Source organism: Dicentrarchus labrax, unplaced genomic scaffold, assembly GCF_905237075.1.
Source record: "Dicentrarchus labrax unplaced genomic scaffold, dlabrax2021, whole genome shotgun sequence".
Taxonomy (NCBI): Eukaryota; Metazoa; Chordata; class Actinopteri; family Moronidae; genus Dicentrarchus; species Dicentrarchus labrax.
This window is the reverse complement of record NW_026136723.1, coordinates 6,048,895-6,065,336: the sequence shown is the minus strand read 5'-3', so window position 1 is coordinate 6,065,336 and position 16,442 is coordinate 6,048,895. Positions and strand designations below refer to the sequence as shown.

The 16,442-nt window shown below is 39.8% G+C and overlaps 1 protein-coding gene across 2 annotated transcripts in view; it reads left to right on the top strand.

The window, feature by feature from the left end:
- LOC127358027 (retinoic acid receptor beta-like) overlaps positions 1-16,442 on the top strand; it is a 201,657-nt gene that overhangs the window by 51,560 nt on the left and 133,655 nt on the right. The window contains exon 1 of one of the 2 annotated variants that reach the window (XM_051390864.1): positions 5,071-5,165. The exons of the other annotated variant lie outside the window; for it this stretch is intronic. The gene's annotated coding sequence lies outside the window, so the exon portion shown is untranslated. Of the gene's footprint in view, positions 1-5,070; positions 5,166-16,442 lie in introns of those variants that run through there. 2 annotated transcript variants of the gene reach the window in all.

The following is a 16,442-nucleotide window of genomic DNA, read 5'->3' as shown; positions in this document are numbered from 1 at the left end:
TTATGCATGACTTTTCTTTGTTTTGATATCTGCATTATCAGCCATCGGCAGCCCTGCTCTCTAAATATCGGCACGGGCCATTGAAGAACCCATATCGGTCAACCACTAGTCTTTATGTTGTGTTTTCCTGTGTGGTGTCATACAGTTGTACCATGTGTTTTGAGAGATTTCTTTTCAAATTCATTCGAAAAAATTGCATGGGATTTCAAATTTATTCAAACTAGATTTTTTGAAAAATTGACAGTGGAAAATGTGCTTTGTATTGTCTGAACACGCTTCTTCTTCTTCGGTCTGCCATGATGGTATCTCTGTGAGGTGGTCCTCAGCTGAATGCTGATGCCAGTATGCTAACATGTTTACAATGAATGGTAAACATGCTGATGTTCAGCAGGTCAGGTTTATAATGTTCATTATCTTTGTTTAGTGTGTTAGCATGTAGTGCTGCACTAAATGGGAAAAAAGTCATATTGCAATTATTTTGCCAGATATTGTTTGCGATATGATTCACATTTATTGGGAATGATCATTTTTGAATCACAATTTCCATTGAGGAGTACTGCACTGTAAGCTGTCAAACTCACTGCTCATTCTCTGCTAGCCCAAAGACACAACACTGACTTACATCTGGAGTCCAAAATAGGCTTATGTTTCCCCAGCAGCAAAAATCTGACAATATGCTGTGTGACAGAAAGTGGCTGCTCATAATCCAGTTCTGATGTGACACTTTTCTCTGTGGACAGGTGATGACTACAGTATTGAAGAAAAAAGAACTCCCAAAAGGCATATCATAATTAAAAAGTAATCTCGGAAAGTCTCCGCTAGCTCGTAGCCTGATTAAATGTGACCCAACATGCACTGTTGAAGCTGAGAGCATCAGAACGACTTCCTAAATTTTCATTAAATTAACTAACACATACTCTATGTTCCAAGAGGGCAATAGATTAGGAGTCGGTCTCGCAACTAAATTTAAATTTACAATATATTAATGGAATCAATCAATTAATAAATAGGCTAAATATAAAGTCAGCCATAATTGATGCACCTAAAAACAGGACCAATAATACAATAAATAAACTGTTTCTCTTAAGTGGTATTCACTTAGTTGCAATCTGCACTGCTAGATGGCACTAAGTCCTACACACTGGTCCTTTAAAATGAACAAAGGCAAATAGAATATAAAAATACATATAAAATGAGACTTATTATGTTGAAAACAACCCAGGACATAACTCAGGACACTGGGGGCACAACAGACCTTAATTGTTCTGTGTAGCATCTTGGCAACCTAATCTGGATGGAAGTTGGATCAGAGTCAGTCAGTCGGTAAGAACAGAGTGACTGATGATCCATCATCCACCCTGATGTTTATTGTGATGATGTTATTAGGGCTGCCCCGACTAAAGATTTTCTTGGTCGACCAGTAGCAGTTAGATAAAGTCAATAGTCAACTAGTTGTTGCAAGTTTATGATAATAATTAAATTATTTAAAAATCTAGATTTTAACAGCTGCCTGTTAAATGCGGTAACAAATTAAATCGCTACAATCTCGCTCCTCTTCCCCAGAGTCAGAGTACTGGTCAGTTGATCGGTTGTTCCGGACCCGCTCTTTGGTAGTATTCCCTGCTGGGCCCCCTGCTCCTACACTAGTGTTTAAACTCCTCCTGTCCTTCCAGCTCCCGGTCCGGGTACAGAGAGTTTGGACCGCTAACTAGCTGGTGGCAGAAGCTAGTACAGTTAGCTTATGCGACAGTGCATAGTTGTTACCAGAGTAAAGGTCTGTGTTGCAACAATATCCTGATACGGGTAACAAGGTATAGCTCCTGAATGGAATTTGATGTTTGTTTTTCTACGAATATCAGACTAATAAAAAGTACGTCGACTATCAGGGTGCAGCGGTATTATCATACTTATTTGAACCCAAATCATAATCTTTTTCCTACACCTAACCAAGAAGTTTTGGTGCCTAAATCTAACCACACTGCAACTGTTTCACAACGTTAACCACGTCACGCAAGGTGGTATGTGCTCTCCACACAAGTTAAGGTAAAGGATTGGTGAATCACCGGTACGCAACATCGGACTTTGGCGTATGCACTGCACACTATTTGAAATGTTTACGTTTTCTGTTGGTCCAGCAGAGTCACTTCATCCTGCTGTTGTAAGGTTTTAGTGGACTTACAGTCTCTTGGTTTTCCAACCCCAGTGAGCCTCTCCTTTCTGCTGCTTCAAGTGGATTTTCCACAAGCTGCAGCAGAAGACAGGTTGTTGCTCTGACCTGTGCTGGTTAGAAACTGCTTTGACAAGAAATCTTCTGAATGTGTTTAAGCCTTGATATGCACATAATTATCTTTAGAGGACACAAAAATGATGTTTTCTCATCACATACTGGGTTAGGTAACCAATGTGCTAACTCCATTAGCGTCTATGTGGTTCTATTAAAGCAGTGCCATAATTACACTCACTACATTTTCCTGCACTAAATTTCCTGCTAAAATCCAGGATCTATTCTCTGCTTCAAAGTAAAAACTTTCCAGACACACCGATTAACCCCCCCGGCCTACTTCCACTTTCAATCGCTCAGTGATGGAAGAAACATTTCCGATGGAAAGGCAAAAGAGCCTTGCTCCTGAGCCAAAATATGACAGAGCACTATTATTATATTCCATGAGACATTTCCTTACTAAATATTTGTGTTGGACCTCTGCTCCAACACAGCAACTTTTCTCTACTCCATCATCCTCCCAAGTGCTGTCATCATGCCGGGGCTTTTGTATCTGGAAACCTTTGTCCTTCACCTGAACACAAATGTAGTTTTAAATATAGGTTTTGGAGCCTGTTCATGTGGAAACAACACGGACTGGAAATTCATTATTTGTGCTGAAAAAACAAAAACACTTCAAAATGCGATATTTATGTCAATCCCAGGCCACCCTACAGTAGGTTAAGATATGGAGGGTAAAGAATGCTCTGCTGATGCAGCATGTATAAGTGGTGTAACAGGCCCTGATGTTTGAGGTGAATCCATGTTCTGACTGGCCTCTTCTATGTTACAGAGAATACTCTTGCTGTAGACATAGGGGCAGTAACCAAACTCAGTCACATTTGTTGACTAGTTGTAATAGTGTAACCATGGGGTGTATACGGTTGCAACCAGGCCTGGCCTTTTCAGGAGCCTGGTCAGGCCATTCGCTGCACCATGCATTAAAGCTTTGTGGGTAAAAACAGCTGTGTGACAGTCTGTCTGATCAGCCCCTAAATGTAACTTCCCAACAGGATGTTGAGATTTGGTAATTGGGAAATGACACCTGCCTATGTCAGTCAGCCGGTCCACCACTTTCAAGACTGAAATATCCTAATAACTATTACATGGATTGCCATGAAATTTGACACAGACATTCATGCTTCCCTTAAGATCAAAATAACTTCTTGGTCATTTCATCTAATTTATATTTATGTTCCTTCATTTTCTTGATAAATTGGTTCATTAAATACCTGTTTCCATCAAGGTAATCTGATGTGCAGATTTTACACTTGCTTGAAGTTGTTTTTGCCTTTTTTCTATTTACAATGCTCTTGTGGCATCAGCATGCTTGATTAGCATGAATATTATACAACCATACAAGAAGTTACGCACTTGGTTAGTTTAGTGGTTGGTTCCAAAAATGATTTTGTGTTGTATGCATCACACGTGCAGCTGTTAGATCCAGCGTAGAAGGCTCTTTGAGCCTGACTGCTGCATCATTTGGGGTTTAGCTCAGCTAGTAAAGCACAGATTTACCACACCACACTTCTCAGCCTCTAATCCTGAGTGAGGGTATTTAATACCCAGCTGCATGCAGCTTATCACAAAACACTGTGCTTGTTTCACTGCCACTCTGTGACCATGATTTTGAGTGACTTTGAAGGCAACATAGTTTGCTTGGCTTCTTCCCTTATTTTCCCACTGCCTGATGTCTGAGCGTCTAAGCTCCGTAATGAGCATCATTATGTCACAAAAAATGATATGACTGACTTGAGGAATCTAAACTAGCTCCCTGACTGTCAAAAACACATTCATGTCAAGAAGCAGTTAGTGTTTTTACAGCCATATTTTGCACAGTCCAGAGAGATGAACAAAGAAATCTACTTATAAATAGTAACATTACAGGGAGGGTTTGCAAAGTTGTGTCCAAAGCCACTTTTTAGCTGTCGTAAACATCCGCTAAACTATTCATCAGACTGAATTTGCCAAACATTCTGTATGTCATTATATTTGACAAATCCGTCTCCATTCCAATTTAGCATTATAAATGTTTTAGCCTCAAGCAACTGTACAAACTTGAACACTTTTCCTAAAATTTCAATTTAAATGTGCACTTTCCATTCAGCATTTCTTATTCAATTCATCATAATTTGCATAAAAATATTAGGATAGGAACCTGGCTACTGTCAAACCAGCCACAGGGACTGAGAGTGAGTCAGGAGCAAACAAAAGAAGAGCCTCACACACAGAGAGAAATCATCCGAAAGAATAATCCATAAGGAAAGTCAACACAAACAAGGATGTTTGTGTATTTATGTGTGGATTCTTCAGGGGATTAACTGAAGAATAAGGTGGGATCTCAGGTTTGTGTTTATGTGAGATGAAAAATGGAGAAAAAGTATGAAAAAATATATTTTTTAATTATTATTATTAAGGTTGTGTTATTAATATGGAAATTTACACACATGTCTCACTCAAAACTTGCTTGGTCAGGGGCCCTCCACTTTAAAGTATGATGCGGTAGGTACCCCTCTAGCAACATTTCTAGACTTTCAAAATAAAGCTTGTGTGGTTAATGTTGTGAAACAGGTGCAGTTTGGTTGAGTTTAAGTTTAACATTCTAGGTAAGTTTACTTCCACACGTTACTTTGTTTTGTTTACTCTTGCTTTCACGTGGGACATGAACAGCAGTCTACTGGGTTAAAGTCCTTTGTTCGCTTGAGACATCCATCCACCACACCACCTCCATGCTCCAGGCTCCATGCTAGAAGGATACCAACGGTGTCATATTTTGAAGCGCAGGGCCGCTGACCAAGCTGTATTGAAGCAAGCAGTATTTAACATCGTGGGAGTAAGACCGAGATGACATTTACATACCGTCTTCAAATAATTTGACAATAGGAATCAAATTGCGGATATCTAGGTCAGTGGTTTCCAACCTTTTTCCTTAAGAGACCCCTTTTCTATGATTTGAAAAACTGATGACACCTGCTTAAATTACATATTTTATGGATATTTGATAATAAATTCAAAAGTGTACAAACCCAAACGGTGAACTCAGTAACTGCAAGAAGTTTGTGTAGAATGAGTGATTTGGATGAATTTTAAGCAGATTATTTCCTGTTTAAGGAACTTCTTATAGATTTCTCGGTCTGTAAAATGTATTTTTTAAATCATTTTTAACAACCATACACACTTACTAGACTTCTTTTTTGACAAAGTGTTCAGTGTTTTCTTGTCGCTGATGCTTGGCCATTGTTCTATTAGACAATTTACTTAAGAATTTACAGAAGTGAACCAAATGCTGGGATATAGGCCTACTGTGCATATTTTGAAAGTTTTCTTGAGGAGCCTAAAGTCAAGAATCCCACACAACCCCCCATGAAGCTTTGGTGACTCCAGGTGGAGGTCCCGACTGCCAGGTTAGGAACCACTGATCTAGGTGTCCCTTTGGTCCTTATACGACCACAAACGTTAACCATGGCCAACTGAAAAGGGATCTTGATTTCAGCTCAAATGTTCTCAATCTCAAATGATTATAAATATTATTATTATTATTATTATTGTTGTCATTGCTTCCATTTTGACTGATGGCACATGTTGTCTTTTAAGCCCTTTTCTGTTACTCTTGAGCCTGTGCCAATCTTTATGCTATGAGCCAATAATCAAACAAGTACAAAAATGTTGTGTCGTGATATTTTTCCTTATTTGCTAAATGTTTGTAAAGTCTCAGTATAGCTATTGTCAGTTTGGAAAGGGCCCTCCATGTTCACCTTGGTTTAGGTAATGAGAAAGTAGTGAGAACTGGAACACTTCAGTACAAGTCCAAATTGTTCTCTGAGACCACGAAGATGCAGAACATCTTGTACAGAGGTGGCACAGCCTTGCGGGTGTGTGTATTGTTGAGATTTACAGAGACCCATTGTGAGCATGTTAATAGAGAACCAGAGAAAGGGAAAGCCTTGACAATAACAATAACTTGCTGAGCTCCTGACTTTACAGCAGTGTTAAATGCTAAATATTTACTACATGAAACTCCACCTGCACTGTGATGTATGATATAACCATGCATCCACGCCTTAACTGTCAAACCAGATTTAGCCTCTTGGTGCAACGGCCAGTGTTTTGGGGGCTTCTGATATAACCAGCGGATATCTTCCTCGGCAGTCCCATTATAAACTTGATACACAGGAAAGACGAGAAAGACACATTTTTGCTCATTTCTATAAATAAATCTATACATACTTTGCAGATAATCATTGTTAAAAAGCTAACAAAAAGCTAAATCGACATCCAATGATAGCCCATCAGTTCCAATATTGCATTGAGTTCTGCCTCTTTCACTCCCCCAACAGACAGTTTTCCTGTATGCAACCAAAGCCTGCTCAAATGTGATTGGTCAACACTACAGCCGATCTTCGTCCCTTACCTACAGATTCTGCATTCATATGCAGATATCTGTTTATACAGATTAAACTGGTGCCGCCTCAAGTGACATCACTTGAGGAAATTCATCAGATTTCACACAACTCCCTCTGCAGACATTAAAGGCTTTACACAACTTTATACAACAGACTTGTGATTTATGGTGTACCATCGGTAGAGTTCCCCTTTAACCATATCTTTTGAAAGGCTAGATCAGAATTTTTTAAAAATGTTTTATGACATTTTATGTCTTTATTAGATAGCTGACAGTTTAGAGATGACAGGGAAATAGGAGAGAGATGGGGCACGACATGCAAAAAAAGTTCCCAGCTGGACAGGAACTGGGGACTTTGTGGTTCATGGTCGGTGCCTCAACCCTGAGGCCACCCCAACACTCTCATTTTTGAGGGCATTGACAAATTATCAATTTTATCGTTTACTTTGGAGGGCTTGAATTGTTGAAAGACTATTATACACTAATGAAAACATACCTATGAATATTATGTTCCATTTCTGCCAATAGGTCCCCCTAACTTTACACACTGGACCTTTCAAGAGCAACTTAACACCCTGGTTTAGCTCAGACACAGCCCTTTCACACATCCATAAAATGCTTTCTGAACGAGGTAGCAGAGTGGAGAGTGACAGAACAGGGGATATCAATGTGTGGTAGTGAAGTTGTAAATTTGTCACAAACTCCAAATATACTGTATCACTGATCAACAATGTAAACTGCTAGCTTACAAGTAGTAGAGGTTATATTTCTTCTACTGTTACTCTTAGGTGCATACTCGCTATTCTTCATAGTCTGGGGGGATGGAAAGTGTGAGGTGAACGGGACGTTGCCTTGTGGCTTTTGGGGTGAGTCCTGGGGTTTGGCATAGATTTTGACTAATGTTTTTAGGGACTAGAGGCCAGAATTATAACAGGTTTTACCTCTTCAGCTGGATCCATAATCTACTTGTAATGCATCACCACGCTCCTCAAGTGAAGTGTTACCGAAACAGTTTCTCAGACTTGAGAACGTTTTGCTCGAGCTCATGAGCAAGCAGAGCTAATTGGACGGATGGAGCTTAATCAGGACAACAGCGCTATTGAGGACAAGGCTATTCCATGCAAAGCAGACAACAGGATGCTGACGGGGGAACAGGAAACAAAAGACAGAGCCTGGCGACCGTTGCCAGCACAGCTCGTACAAACAAGGTGATGAGCCGAGCTGGTTGACTGCCTCGGGGTTCAAACGTGGCACTCCTAACTTGAGCATACATACTCAGTGATGACAGAAAACAAGCAAAGCCCAATGTGGATGTGAAATAAGTTTTTTTTGCTGTTAGGTCTGCATGAAGCTGAGATAAAGAGCTGAGTTTGTGGATCTGTGAGTGTGAGGCAGGAGGAGAAAAGGCCTCTTTCCTCTGGAGCCTCTGTGAGAAATGAAACAATATTGTGCCTGGCTCGGCTCCAGGCTCAGCGAGGAGACAGACAGTTCGGGGTGGCTGCGAGTTTATGAAAACAGTAGAGGATGTAGCTGTGATGGCTGGTCTTTAAGTGTTTCTCTTTGAATCTAAAAGGGGGCTTATGTCCCTCAGAGCTGGTGTTAACACGCTGCGCCTCTTTATTGGCATCTTATCAGGCACTGTGCTTTCCTGAGCCTGTTTTTATACCAAACAGCACTAATTACACCATTATATAATGACCCAGTGCTTTGGCCCCAGATGAAATGAGAAATATAATGCTCAGCATATTAGACGTCAGTGTCCTGATGGAAGCACTGTTTGTCTGTCAGCCGCTTGTCGCTGAAGAAAGGGAGCATATTTCTCTAGTTATGTTGACACTGATGATAAAATCACATATTACATAAAGCATGTTTTCTTTTGAGCTCAAGCTGGAAAATATATGTCATGATTAGCAGTTAGTGTATCTTCTTGAATACCACTTCCATTCTGTGCCAAAGCTAAGCAGTGATAAGGCTGACAGGCTGTATGGAAGGGGATTGCTAAAAGCTGTAATCCATATTTGGTGCACTGAAGCAGTTTAAGATTGGCCTGAGCTTTTCTTTCTTCAGATTTAAACTTGGTCCATTATGTATTGTGTACTGTAGTGTATTCCATTTGCTGGGAAATCTAAAAAACATATTTATGCAAATGTCCTGTACCATGAGCCTTTATTTTGGTGCTCATTTTCATAGTTAAAACTACATTTTCACTTCAGTATATCATTACTAATGTTTTGTGAATTCACAATAGGTTAAAAAAAGATGGTTGAATATCATCCAGTTTGCTCGGGTTTGAAAAGATGTGTTAAAGACGAATGCAAAGCACAATTTAGAGGCGCCATAACTGCATAAAAAGTCAAGGAAAGACACGTGATGGTACTGGGTGGCATGAACTGACAAAAAGGTGATTACATACATTGAAGATGTTTCAGCTTTATTAAAAACTTGATGCAGTTCATTGTCAGTGCATACTTTGTTGACTATTTGTAGGTAATGCCTATGCGGTCAGCAGCCTATTCTGTCTGTTGGGGCCAAATAAACAGACTATCCCTAACAATCCAGAACTAGTCTAAAAGTGAATACTATCCTTACTAGGGATGTCACGAGAATCCAGTTCATTCAGGTAACTCTAAGGCTGCACTGAAGCAACAAACACTGAGGGACACTTTTAAATGAATTCCCTCTAGACAGCTACAAGACCAAAACAGGTTACAGAGGGTTTGTTAGGCTATTTTATAGCCTGCTTTGTTTATTAGTTGTTTAAAAATAAATAAAAACATATATAGTATATTAATATTAACCTAATGGGCTACCAACCCAGTATCACACCAAAGTGCATAATACACACGCTGGTCCACCGTGTCAAAGTCAGTTTTTAGCTCGCCTAGGTGTGGCAGTGTCAATATGCAGGGTCCAGTTACACTTTCAAAATAAAGCTTGCTGACATCACAGCTTGGTTAGGTTTAGGAAAAGATTGTGCCTGACAAGCTGTTGGATTGGCTATTGGAACAAAATGAGGTCAGTCTTTCTGAACTTCTGCCATTTGTGTAAATGTAATAACAGTCTAAGCATCAACCTGTCTCAGCTAACCCTAACTGATTTTTTGTGGTGTAACTGTAAAGGAATTCTTTACGTTCAACAACTCAATCTACCAACAGAATTCTTGAGATGTGATGATGACAACTGAGCCATCTCTATGACAACTGAGTAAACTGCCAATGAAGACTGAGAAAAGCTAGTAAAAAACATACATATAGCCTAGTACATTAAATGACAGAATTATACTAAATCCAACGTCCTAATGTGTCCTAGAACTCCTCTTGCCTCTAATCTGCTTGTGCTCCATTTCTGTTAGTGTTTGTGTCTTTCTGTAGCCCTGGTACTATACAGCATTCAGTACATATGGTACCTGCTGGAGAAGATAGAGAGAGGACTAAATGGCTTCTTGTAACAGTATATCCTTCAGAAGTTATCATCACAGCCATACGTCTGTACATGTGTGTCCTGAGGAGACGGTGGCCAGGATTGGTTGGTCACGCTTAGCATGATTAGAAGCAGCTTTTAGACATTTTCCCAGTGTGCCTCTGTGTGGAGATAATAACACCCAGAGGAACAGTCTCAGGTTGGACACATCTCTGAGCCTGTTGGACTGTCAGACAGGTATATCTGTATTTGTGAATGTGAGCTCACTGCAAAACATATCCCTCTCCAGCATTTAAAGGGCCATACCACCGATTTTGTGTGACATTAATGGAGGAATGAGCTATAGAGGCCAAAACCGTTTTTTGTTCCAGGCTGTGAACACTACAGTTTATTTCTGCTGTAAAGTTGGTCATTTTAATATGCAGTCCTTATGGAAATTGACTCACTGTTGAGCTAATTAGCTCTTTTCTTGTTTTGATCTCCATCACTGATCGTTGTACCAACCTGGTTTGCCTTTTGTTTCTGTAAAAGGAGTTGTCCAAAGAAAGACTTACAGTACAGTGTGAGATACAAACAGTTTGGATATTTTCTGTGTGTGTGTGTGAACTGTTTCATGTGCACATGTCTTTGTGCTTGTGCCTGCGTGTGACTATGGGTGCATGTGAATTAATGAATGGAGTTGTACTGTGGTGTCTTCATAACTCCTGATACCTGGAATGGGTCCCAAGATTCGCAGCTGGAGCAGCTCCATGCTCAACATGAAACGCCCAGCTCCCCCGCGTGTCTCCCACACTGAAGAAGGTCCCTTCATGTAGCATAATGAATAATGCACATCGAGTAAGGGGGGAAATCATAGCTCCTGTATGTATAATGAAGCTAATGTGTTTGTGCAGTTTGTCTGATTAGGTGAGAGCCTGTCATATATCTTGTCCCTTAAGGCTGCTCGCTTTGATTTCCCTGCACCTGAAAATGATGCAGAAATGATTTTGCAATTGATCCCGGAGTGACTGATGTACAATCAATTGTCGTCATGGCGTTGTCGAGCCCCTCCAGCCTCTGATGGATGACACTGTCGATACCTGTATTGCCATTCAGGTCTATTGACCTTTCTCTGAGGCATGTTAGCACCACTTGGCCCGTTCTGGCTGCGATACAGATGCCAGGGGTCGCCATCGGGGGAACCGCCATCTATCACGGGGAGCCAAGAGCTGCTAAACTGAATGGGAAGAGAGAAACAAGAGGTCTGAGGAACATAGATAAACACTGCGCAGATACAGATGTGAGGAAATGGGACCAAGGTCGTTTTTGCTGATGAGTAGCCTGTTGTTTGTTTGATGCCAGTGTGCAGAGCTTGGTCTACTTCCTCATCCAGTTCCGAACCAGCTGGAAAAACCTCTGACAAAAGACCAGTTGGCTCTGAACTGGTACAGTCTAAATAGCCATTATCCATTTTACACTAAATACACTAATGATATCAATATCAAATAGATGAGTGATTATACCATTATTTGTATCTGCATCCTATCTCTGTCCGTATCCGTACTCAGAATGGGCTAGTGTTAAACCCGACGTGGGTGGTGCTTAAACTGGAAGTTATTGAGTTAAGCCTGAAATTGATAATGGTTAATCAAAAGTTTCTAGTTATTTATTTGTTCGAATACTGCTGCCAGGTGATCGCTCAATGAAACCGGGCTCACAGCCTCCAAGACCATCAGAGGCCAACTGATTTACAGCAGCTCTGACCAGGACTCGGATTTTGGGATGGAAGACATGGCAGGTTCAGGCAGGGACAGGAGAGGATGAAACAAACATTGTAACGATAAGTCCGCCAGTACTTGTTTCAGTGAAGTTGAAAGTCGTTTATTCCATGTTTTCGGGAGTGTCTGTGATGTTACACTGTGTTGTAATATATGAACTAAATGTTCAGTCTCCTTACTGGTTGTTCTGACACATTCAGAATCATTACCGCTTGCATGCATTTTCTGTATTGCATTTAACAGGCAGCAGTTAAAATCTATATATTTAAATATTTAGATGAATTAAATTTCTGCCGAGTTAGCGGTACATTTAGATCCATCATGTACTGATGTAGTCGCATCTATAACGTTAAAACTCGTATCGGTAAATCTTTACTGACAGAATTAATTAACAATACGTTTTTACGACAAAATACAGTACATATTATCTAAAAACCCTTAGTTAAAAACCTGACTGCCAAGGTAGGTTTAGCATTACTTAAGTATATGATAGCCTTTATATGATATGAACAGCTTAAAATTGCATACAGTATATATTCTGCACAGGGTATAAAGGGTACAGTATTTAGCTGCAATGCTGTGCACAAAAATGTCTAGGAATAGAAACCTATATCAGTGACTTTATTAAAAATGAATGTTTCAGATTAACGTATGTATTTCTGTATGTTATCAGATTAAAATGGATCATTCCAATCCATTCAGTTTCCGTTCGCATAGAAAACCTGTAATCAATCAACTTCATCATTATACTCCATAAATCACTGTAATATCAGTTCTTATGCTGCAACACAGAAGTCCACGCCAAGCTGGACTAAAAAAAATCTCACTGTAATTTCTCCATCAAATAGCAACACACTAACTCCTTGTTTTTAATGCCTTCTATATTTATTCAGCCCGTGCTCTGTGGCTGCGCTGTTATCAGGTTTCTATCCGCTACGGCGGCAGGAGCTACATTTCTAAATTAAGCCTCATGAATTATTCTTGCATCGCGTCGCATCTTGTTTCTCACCACAATGAAGGAAGAAAGTTTCTTAAAGGAGATTGTTTAGAAGTCGTAAGACCAAGGATGCGTCTGCAGAAGACACAGTGTGAATAACAGCAGACTGTAGAAAGTTATGTTGCAGTATAAACACAGTAATTCCCACAAGTAGCTGTCTTCCTCCTCTCCACTTCCATTCTCTTTGACATTTAAAATCATTAGAGCAGCACTGTTTACCTTACCATGTGTATTGTTATGAAGTCCCAGTGTGTATTAAGTATACATTTGGAGCTAGGTATCTGGACTGTTATTTAAAGGTATAGCAGGACTTTTATAATGCCACTGACTTTCTGTTAATTGGATAACTTAGAACATTTTGGCTAAATAATTGATTCTGCTGGAGAAATAATACTCTAAACAGACAGGTACCAGGAACAGATGACGTGCATCTATGTGGCTCATCTCTGCAAAAAAGCACTTACTACTTTCTGCAGCGATTAGGAATTATGCCTTTACAATGGTACTGTGTGTTCTTGGACTGGAGAGGCTGTTTTCTTGCTGAGAACTGCACAGCATTGCCATGACTGCACTACAAGTACATAAGACGCACAACACAAACTTGGCTCTGTGAGTGCTTTTCCTTTCGTGGTCTCTATTAATTGAAGCTTTTATCCAGAACAAATTTTGTGAAAAGTGTTCCATGGATTTGTTGTGTGTCTGTATGTTTACTCCCTCTTACATCTCTAAATGTATCTGTCTAATCAATGTTAACAAAAAAACTGTGTTTGCACGCATTCCTCAATATTAACCAATAGTCACCGTGTAACATTTAGGAGGATCTATTGGCAGAAATCACCTGAAAAAAACAATGGTTGTGTTTTTGTTTCCTTAGAATGAGTTTTATATATCTACAGATGTAGCTCCCTCTTTCTATGGAGACTGCTTTGTTGAACCGCCATAATGTCGCTAGATTGGTCACAGTCATAGTGCAAATTTACATAACATTATGTCTGTAGTAATAGTAAAGGTATGTCTTGGGTATTTGTTTCTATGTGTGTTTGGTATGTCTCATAGCCTTGTTTAAGAATATATTTGGAACGGGCTTTAATTAACATGATTTGTTAATTGGTAATATATATATATATATATATATATATATATATATATATAAAATAAAGATTCTTTTTGCTATTGTCCTTATGACCCTGAATTATTATGCCTGCTATGCCCCAGATTATGACCAATCCAGTCATTTTTTTACCAGTTGAAATAATTTACCAATACCAATTGGCCAATACAACCCCATAAAATCCACTTGCCAAAACGTGATTACTGCTCCTACCTTATCACTGAAATGTTTTTCCTGCCTCAAAATGACTTGATTAATTTCATGAGGATTACATTTTAAAGAGTATACGTCACATACTAACTTTGACCACTTGAAATACCTTTAAAGGCCAGTACAAGCCATAAAATGCAATTTTGCACTTGCCAAAAAGTGATTACAGCTTCTACCTTTTCGCTAAAAGATTTTTTTTTCTCTGCAAAATCACTTGATTTCTCTGATAGGGGTTATATTATAGCTCACCCATTACAGCTCCTACCTTGTCACTGAAAGGTTTTTCTACTTTAAATCGGAATCCATTGGGATCATATTTTAAAGATTAAAGCTCACACACTAACTTTTACCAGCTATAGACGTATATAAACTGGGCTGTACAGCTGCCATGTGGACATCTTGGTCCTCTCTATGCCCAGGGAATCTATGTAAAGTGTACGGTCTCAGACAGGGTCATTGTTCATGAAGTAAAGGTTTGTGTGTTGGGTGCCCGGTTAGCTCAGTTGGTAGAGCTGGTCTCCCATGTACCGAGGCTGACTCCTTGCTGCAGCGGCCGAGGTTCGAATCTGACTTGTGGCCCTTTGCTGCGTGTCATACTCTCTCTCTGCCGCCCTTTCCTGTCTCTCTCCAGCTGTGAATATCAATAAAAAAAAAGGTTTGTGTGTTGTGCATTTGTTGAAGTTTGCCACTATTGTTGGAGCGCAGGTTCTTCCCAATATTATAGACACAGGTTCTTGCACAGGTTCTTCCCAATATTGTAGACATCACCGTAAGATTCAGTGTTACATAGAAAGTAAAGGGAAAAGCAGGAAATTCTACTACACTTCTTAGTACTTGCATTTATTCACATTGCCACTGCTGTAATGGCAACTTGTTTACTTCCAGTACTTCCCCGGATTCCTGTATAGGAGAAGTAACTACCGTGTAGCAGTAGTAAGTCGCTATGATGAATCTTGCGCTCCATTCTCAATTGTTGTTCAAACATTCCACAGTTTTCATTAATGTTGAAAATAAAACAAAACTTCTAACAGATTTTAATGTGGACTGGGCTACATCATCACAGTTTTGTATGATTGACTTGTTTGACAATGACTTGACTTGCTTGATTCTCGCCACAGTGACTTGGGACTTGAGACTTGGGAAGGCTTGAGAAATGCACGTGTGACTTACACCTCTGCTGTTCACTCTTTTCTGAAAGCAAAAGTTTCAAGACTTCCCAAGTAGAACTTGCTGAATGTGTGTGCTTCCTCTGTCCCTCTTGATTAAACTGTTGCAGTAATGTGTGTATGACAGCAGGGAACCCTAAGGGAGATAAAACTGCTGGAGCCAAACACGCAGCAACTCTCCTCCCACTGGAAGCTGTAGCATCTCTTATCTCCCACTGCTTCAACCTGTTATTGAGACACCAGACAACCCCCCCGCCCCTAACCCTGGATGACTCTGTGCACACAGGAAGCAGTGAGAATAATATTCATATCAACAGCTAATGTTTGACTGTAAGGGTCAATGTGGCAACAAAAAAAACAAAAAAACTCCTTCAGTGTGTACAGTACAATAAGTCTCCCAAGGACAAGACGTAAAATCTAATATTGATCAGTTATCCAATTAAGATTACACTCAAGCTCCATTATATCAAGCGTGGATGACACTTGTTGGTTGAGAACAGATTTTTGATCAAGACTAGGAGCCAAAAGTTACAAAGTGTGAGAACAGGCGTGTGGGGCACAGAGTGGGAATGACAGAGGCACCAGTCACCCTATTACAATTCATTGTAGCATCAAAGGCCATGTTCACTCTGTAAAGTTAAATTCTGATTTATTGCTCTGATCTGATTTTTTTGTTTGGCTGTTCACATTATTTTTTTAAATGTGGCCCATATCAGATTTCAGTGTGAACAGGTCAGTTTATCCTGAGTCCTGAAGTCCTTTTAACAAAAGTCTTTTTTAAAAACAACCAATCTCAATCTGACACATCAGAATTGAAAAGATCCGATTCCATGTGATTTGGACTGTTCACACTGTTCACACAAAGTCAGATTTGGGTCACTTTGGTGTGCAGTCTGAACCTAGCCCTGGATTCGGAAGCTGCTACTTTAAGGTAGAAAAGTTACATAATGTTTAAGTTCCGCACATGATGATGGTTTTGAATGCAGCAATCTCATTTCTTCCCACTGGAAAACAGCTTTAAAACCCCTATATGGACAACTTTATGTTCACCTGTCTAATTCATGAATCTGAGTCTTCAGAGTGGGCCAGCAATTCTCAGCTCATTCAAGTCACAGTCCA